General features: G+C 28.8%; 2 long non-coding RNA genes across 6 annotated transcripts; both read left to right on the top strand.

Annotated features, from left to right (window-relative positions):
• The first annotated feature begins 1952 nt into the window (after positions 1-1952).
• LOC107962941 (uncharacterized) lies at positions 1953-4425 on the top strand. 5 transcript variants are annotated; one of them, XR_001701835.2, is made up of 7 exons: positions 1954-2272; positions 2438-2471; positions 2771-2964; positions 3153-3316; positions 3397-3469; positions 3961-4013; positions 4117-4425. It is a non-coding gene; the product is annotated as an uncharacterized lncRNA (long non-coding RNA). The 5 variants fall into 5 exon arrangements; XR_001701834.2 differs by having other exon boundaries at positions 1953-2344; positions 2771-3316; XR_001701832.2 differs by having other exon boundaries at positions 2771-3316.
• A 1256-nt stretch (positions 4426-5681) lies between these two features.
• Positions 5682-7019, top strand: LOC121230659 (uncharacterized). The gene is made up of 2 exons (XR_005928708.1): positions 5682-5809; positions 6654-7019. It is a non-coding gene; the product is annotated as an uncharacterized lncRNA (long non-coding RNA).
• The last annotated feature ends 758 nt before the right edge of the window (positions 7020-7777 follow it).

Genomic DNA, 7777 nt, shown 5'->3' with positions numbered 1-7777 from the left:
AGGCGTTTTTTGGAAAACGCTGCAAAAGAATTTTGCAAAATGCCGTCGTTTTGTTTTGAGCTTTTAGTGGCTTTAGCGGCGCTTTTTAAAAACGCCGCTAAAGATCGAGTATTAGCGGTGCTTTTTTAAGAAACGCCGCTATATGTACACCTTTAGCGGCGCTTTTTGAAAAACGCCGTTAATACTTGATCTTTAGCGGCATTTTTTGAAAAACTCAACAAAAGAATTTTGCAAAACACCATCATTTTGTGTTGAGCTTTTAGTGGCTTTAGCGGCGCTTTTTGAAAAATGCCACAAAAAATGAAAAAATTTAAAATACTATTATTTAAAATAATTTAAAGATTTTTGGTATATGACTAATTGTTTTTTAATTTATATGTTAAATATTTTCTTATATAATTGTAAAAGAAATAGTATTAATTTTAAAATATTGAATTAATTATCATTATAGTTTAGGATTTACGGTATATGGTTAAAGGTTTAATGTTTATGAGTTACTATTTTAAGGTTTATGGATTATGGGTTTAGGGATTATGGTTTAAGGGTGGTTTAAGGGTTAGGGTTTAAGGTTTAGGTGTTGGGGGTTAAGGGTTTATGTTTTAGGATTTATGGTTTATGGTTTAGGGATTAAGAGTTTAGGGTTTAGATTAATTAGTGTTTTTAAATTTATATGATAAATATTTTCTTATATAATTATAAAAGAGATAGTGTTAATTTTAAAATATTAAATTAATTATCATTATAGTTTAGGGTTTATGGTTTAGGGTATATGGTTTAGGATTTAAAGTGTACGAGTTACTATTTTAAGGTTAATGGATTATGGGTTTAGGGATTATGATTTAAGGTTTAAGGGCTCGGGTTTAAGGTTTAAGGGTTAGGGGTTAAGTGTTAGGTTTTTAGGGTTTAGAGATTATGTTTATGATTTAGGGTTTAGGGGTAGGGTTTAGGGGTTTAAGGCTTAGATTAATTAATGTTTTGTAATTTATATATTAAATAATTTATTATATAATTGTAAAAGAGATAATATTAATTTTAATATATTAAAATTATGATTATAGTTTAAATTATGTAAGAGATAATTTCCCCTTTTCCCTAATCCAAATCCTTAAAATAATCACCCATTTTCCCCAATTCGAAATCCAAAATCCCCGGTAAATGTTTCTTTTTCTAATAATGGTTTAGTGTGCAATTGTTTACATGAACTTTAATTTGATCCAGTTCTTGTAAATTATTAACACAGTTATTGATATAACATCATTTTATATTAATATATTGCATACATAAATATTTATATTTATCCAATATAAAAATATATTGATGTATTCATTTTTTAAAATGTGTATGATTAAATCAAAATTAAAGTTTCAACTATACATTTAAACCACAATTAGAATTTCACGTCTACAATTACACATTAAACCGAAATTCATATATGATTCTGAGATGTATGTCTATCAAAATTTAGGTGTATACATATAATTAAATGCCATTTATATAAAAATCCAAACAACTAATGCAAACAATACTTAAAAGAATAATGCTTGTATTACTGTGTCATTTTTTTTTTTTAAAATTCATCGATTCCATTATATTTCTCTTAAATTTTCCTTTTGTATTTTATATGTTAATTTAAAAATTATAAAAATATTCAAAAAAATTTAAAATTTTAAAATAAAAAATTTAAAAATAAAAGATAAAAAACTAAAAAATTTAATATTTAATATTTTAGTCCATGTTTTAGTTAAAAAGTTTAATATTCATAATTAAAAAAAATTCCAAAAGACAATAATCTCAGCACAAAAATTTTGAAAGAAAAAAATAAAAAAAATATGTTAAAAATGAAAAAGATTTAAAATTAAACAATAGTGGCGTTTTTAGGTAAAAAAATTGAGTTATAATGGCGTTTTTGGTGGAAACGCCGCAAAAAAAGGAAATCAAAATCCCCAATTTTTTGTTACCAGCTCGTTAGTCCCTAAATCCCCTAAATAACTCTCAAAATTTGCCCCCAAATTTCCCATTTCCAGCAACACCAAGTCAATACACCTACACCAATCACACTTCTTTTTCCTTTTCATTTCATTGCACTGAATTCACCCACCATAGCTACTCCTTTTCTCTCGATCTGTTAGGGTTTCTTTTAATTCTAGGCTTTAAAGGGTACAGTTTCCTTTTAATTTTACCAGTGATTTCTATGGCGATGGAAACCCTAGATGACGAGAAACCGGAGGAAGATGAGGTGATAGATAAATAAAATGAAGAGGGAAGTGAAAAGGTATGCTTTCTTTTCTATTGCAAGGTCCTTCTGTTGCAAGGTCTTCCTCGTTTAAAACTGTCAATTGAAAAGGTGTGCTTTCTTTTCTGGGGTTAAGGATTTGGTTTTATTCAAGTAATTTTCTTTGTGTTATGATTGTTTTTTGAACTTTGATTCGCTTTTCAGGGTTGTGGTACTCAGCTTAAAGATATTCCCAATGGTATGCGTCTGTTTTCTTGCTTATTTGTTTTCCCCCCCTGAGGTTCTACTGTATGTTTTCTTTGAATTTCATGGGATTAGATTGATTTTGATTCTATTTGTATTCAATTCTTTTCATGTAAGGTGTAGGTGCACGTTGTCCCTGTTCACATATTTAGGAAAGTCATTAGTATCACCAAATCCCATTACAAACTGGGGCTTACTAGTACTCTATTATTTTTTGCTTTGATGCATTTCTAGCTCTCAGCTACCTCTTACATGTGAATATTTAAAATAAAATATCTAAATCCTTTTTTGTAGCCACACTTGCGAGAGAGGATGAAAGAATTACAGATTTGAACTTTCTTATTGGTCCCAAATTGTATTAAGCAAATTGGCTGGATCTAGTAAAAGGAGGGTTCATAGCAAATGTTCAGTGCGTTGAAGTCTGGTGCTCGATGACAAAGGAGTTTTTTGCTAAATATTTTAGGAAAGAAAATTCCAAGAAGAAACAAGTTCAGTTATCTAAACAGTTCACCTTAATTTGTTGGTTCTTAACAAGTTTTGGTGTTAATTTTGACTGCACATATTTGGAATCCAGTCATGCTGATTTTGTTTTGTCTTATTTAATAACACTAGTAGCCAACAGTTAACCTTACTGTTCTTATACTTACACGTCTAATGGTTGCCTCTTGCATTTTAGGCACTTTATGTGATGAATCCTAATAAGTTCAGGGCATGTGAGTTTCTCATATGGTTCCATGAATGAGAGCGTGGTGATAAGATAACTGTCTTTGCTGACAATCTTTTTGCATTGGTTGAGTATGCAATAAAGCTACGCAAGCCTATAATCTATGGTGCTACCAGGTTATTTGTGAACATCAATTGCTATGTTCTTTTTGTATTGTTTTTATATTGTTGTGTCAATCTTCCCTTGTAATGTGTAGCCATCTTGAGAGGACTAAAATTCTCCAGGCATTCAAGACTAGTCGTGATGTGAACACTATTTTCCTCTCAAAGGTATTCATCAGCAGATTATGTTTTCTTTGAATATAGAAGATTAGTTAATAGAAAATGCAGTCCTTTCACGCTTCCACCTCTCTTACTGGGGTATCTGGTTTCCTGTAACGAGGAGAAATATACAAAAGGTGAAACAAGGAAAGCTCTTTACTGGCCTAACTAGATAATGCCGTTGTGCAACTCATAGAACTACAGTCTTTATATGTGACATGAATATATTTTTTGGTTAAATCTTTTCAATTAAAAATAATTTGTAATTGATATTTTTATTTTTATTTTCATATTTTTATGTTACCTTTAAATTTAAAAATTAAAAAAACACAACCTGAATAAATTTAGAAAAAGAAACTATATACTTAAATCTAAAATATTAAAATCTTGAAGTTATTTATTTTAGCTAAAATTTTATTAGCTTTTTATATAATTTTTACAGTTTCTTTTTTGTATAAAGTTTGGTCTTCTAAAAATCTTTCCTGTCTCAAACTCAACAGGTAGTCAATAAGCATTAAAATTGATTTTTCACAGTTTTCTTCTTCTATTTCAGGTATGTTAATATTCTCTTTTACCCTTTTTTTATTTTCTGTAATCTTTTGCTACTTTGGGTTTCCTGTAATATAAATTTCTTTCTTTTCTTTCTTTTTTTGCAGCATTTTTAATAGTTGCGTACCATAGTTTTGAGTTCATATTTCGACTGGCAAACTGATGTGCCAATGAATGAAAGAAAAACAGTTGAAGCTGAGAGTGAGACTCAGTTTGCTGCTGCAGATGGTCTTGAATGCTACTAGAATGCATTTGAGCTGCCTTATACTTTTCCTGCTTCTTACCTTGACCCTCAAAACTACACTTCATTACTTCCATTATATTCCATTCCACCTGAAGTCATCCCATATGAAACTTTCACGATCCATTGGTGATATGGATGTTGGGGAGTTCATTGTTCCTGTTCCATACGTAAGGCAAGTTAAGGTTTGCCTTACTCTTTCATAATCTACTTGCATAATGTAATTTATATCTTTTAGTTTGCCTGTCCTAATATCTTGATTTAACTTGTGCACTTAATAGCATTGGATATCGATATTTTATTTGAAAGGGCCAACTAAAATTATATATTTTTCTATTTTTGTTTCTAGTATTTCTTCAAAATTGTATATATAAAAGATATATGCAAACAATATATCAATTAAAAAATAAAAATCTCATGAAATGCATTAGTTTTAGCTATTCATAAATTTCAAATCTGTTATCAATTTATTCTTCATTATAAAATCTCAATAAGCAAAAGTATCTAGTTTTAAGTTTTGTAAAAAGAAAAGTTTTTCATAAGCGGTTAAGATAAGCTGATTTATCTAGCACTAAATAGAGACATCAAAAAGAACATCTGAATTTTGAGAAAAAAATAGAACTTTTAAGATATTCATATGAAGGCAAGAATATATGTATATATATTTGAAAAAAAGCTTCTTAACAAAAAAATTGGCTTTGTAAAGGCTGTTGGTAAGTGGTAACTCAAATGATTAACCAGGAACATTGAAAACAATCACAAAGATATTTAAAAGATTGAAATATATAAGAGAAGTTATTGTGAGAAACTAGGAAGTCAAATTTTTCTTTTCTTATCGTTGTATGGTTATGAGTTTAATATACGTTGCAAGCTTACTAATCTTTTATTTGTAAATAAAGATCAATGGATTCATGAATAGATTAACAACAATTGACGTTTTTTCCTTTATGCTGACACTCAAAACTCTTTTGACATTTTTTCAAACCAGTACTCTCCAAGCTTCACCATTGATTCATGCTTGTTCATAGTAATTGAGTATATAAACTTTCTTTAATTTACGACTTTTTGGTTCAAGTCTAATTTTCGTTGTATATAGACGTTATTTATATCTGCTTTATTTTATATACTTGTCCTGTTCCATGGTCATCCTCTTTATTCATTATAGGTTCTTTACAATCTCATTTAAATATTTTGATTTGCTTGTTTGATTTTTGTTATAATTTAGATTGATTTGAATTCAAAATTTTGGAAACCAAAATATTTTGGTTTGATGTGATTATTCCATAAAACCAATCCAAACCAGTCCATACACATCCTTAGACTTAGCTGAAATCGTTGCTTAATTTTAATAGGTTAAAACACAATAATTGAGCATTTGTGAATTGTTTCTTTTTTTTTATTAACCATTCATGATTACATTTATCTCTTTAGGAATTACTTGAGTTAGGGGAGAGTGTTGGAACACAAAGTTGAGGTCTTACCCAAGAACTTATTTCATTGCTACCTGTTTTAAAATACAAGTGCAGCTTATTCTGAAGGAAGAAATCAAGGAAAGAGAGGTACTGCTTATGCTTCATATTTGCCTCGTTAAAATGTGATTTGCTTTTATCAGCTACTGCTTTTGGTCTTCCATAGATTTTAAATTAAAATACTCAACAACCCTTGTTCATCTTGGCATAAGTTTTATATGTTAATTTTTTCCCTTATGCCACTGTTTTAAGAGATTGGATATGTACTTGGATGTAATGGAGTTCCTCGAACTTCCAAACCAGTAAAATTTCTGAATTTGTGATCATTAACTCCATAGTAGAGCCATTAATTTCATATCCGTATCCTCATGTGTCCTATACTTGCACGTTGAAGTGCTTTTGCATTTGGAATTTTCTTTCTTAATCAGTTTTCTTTAAAAGGGTCTGCTTGAACGAGTTAGTGTTTTATCTGAAATTAGAAGACATTTTCTTGATTGTTATTAATTGTTTTCTTTTACCAACTAGCTTATTTTTTGCAGTTGTCTACGGTTGGTGGTAGGATGATTATCTCTAGTGATGGTGTTTGGGATGCAGTTGTCTAATTTTGCCTAGCAGAATTAAGCTAATTTTATGCTTCATTCTAACTATCATTTTTTTTCTTTATGGATTTTCACTAGCGTTGATGATGCAAATTAATCATTATTCATTCCGATATATTTGAAGAAAGGAACATTTGTTCAGATAAAATATAGTATATATTCTCTGCTCCTATTTAATTTATCATCATTTTGCCTTCTCAACGACTGTTATTTTACCAGAATCCCCACTAATTGAATCATACCTTTGAAACATGCGAGCTATAATTTACTGTGTAAGCTGATGGAGTTACCATAATATAGCTCTTTTATGTTTTGACTGGTGGCAAATGAAACAGGAAAAACCAACTACACTAGATTGCGGTCCAAGAACAATTTGCAGAAGGCACATAATGGCTGGCTCCTACCTCTACAGATGCATGTCGGAGGCATTGCAGCAGTGAATAAGAATGATATTGATCAACATGCAGTTGACACCGTATGTGCTCTGAATTCGAATTCAGGTGTAAGTTTCAGATATTTTATGTGCAAAGAAGTATTAGAGTGCCTTATGTTTGTATGTTAGTTAAGCAGATTATAGATAGAACCTGTAGTAGGATCAACTAATTTGTTGATCAAAAACTACACCCAGTTTTGTAATAGTCTACTTGCATATTTGCATATATTTAATAATAATCTCGTGTCAACTAATTATTCTATTTTTATTTAATTGTTTTGTTTTCAACATTTTATTTTTATTTGAGTTGAAAGAAGATAAACACGAATTGTAATTTTGACTTAGAAAAGAGAATATTCATTAGCAGCTAAATCAATTTAAATAATCAATGTTGATATTTCACATGGGAACGGATATTCAAATCTTATATTTTACATGGTTATGATTTAAGTCCTTATTTCATTTAAGTAACTTCATTACAATATCTTATTTTATTGATATCTTTATATTTAATCTAATTTTTATTATTTATTTTAGTTTTGATTCTAAATTTTATTTTTATTTTAATATTTAAGATAACTTGAGTTCTAACTTTTGGATTTTAATTGTGTTATTAATTTATTATTTTAAAATTTTAATTTAAATTCATTAATTTTTGTATTTAGTTTTAAAGTTAAAATTTTAATAGAAAATTTAATTTGATAATGAATTTTAATAGAAAATTTTTATATTTATATCATGAATATTATTCTTCTCAATATTTTGATTATGAATTTTAAATTTTTTATATTTTTCATGACCTTTATAAAATTTTTTTTTAAAAATTTCATGACCTTTAGCGGCGTTTGTGGAGAAAGCGTCGCTAAAGGTCATGGCCTTTTTTGAAATAAACGCTGCAAAATTTAGCAACGTTATCTATAGTAGCTTTTTTTGCGGCGCTTTTAGTTTTAGCGGTGCTTTTAAGCACCGCTAAAGACCTTAAAAAACGCTGCTAAAAGTCAATTTTTCTACAGTGCATGAACATTT

This window comes from Gossypium hirsutum, chromosome A06 (genome assembly GCF_007990345.1).
Source record: "Gossypium hirsutum isolate 1008001.06 chromosome A06, Gossypium_hirsutum_v2.1, whole genome shotgun sequence".
In the NCBI taxonomy this organism is placed as follows: Eukaryota; Viridiplantae; Streptophyta; class Magnoliopsida; order Malvales; family Malvaceae; genus Gossypium; species Gossypium hirsutum.
The sequence above is the reverse complement of the archived record's forward strand: the minus strand, read 5'-3'. Positions and strand labels throughout refer to the sequence as shown.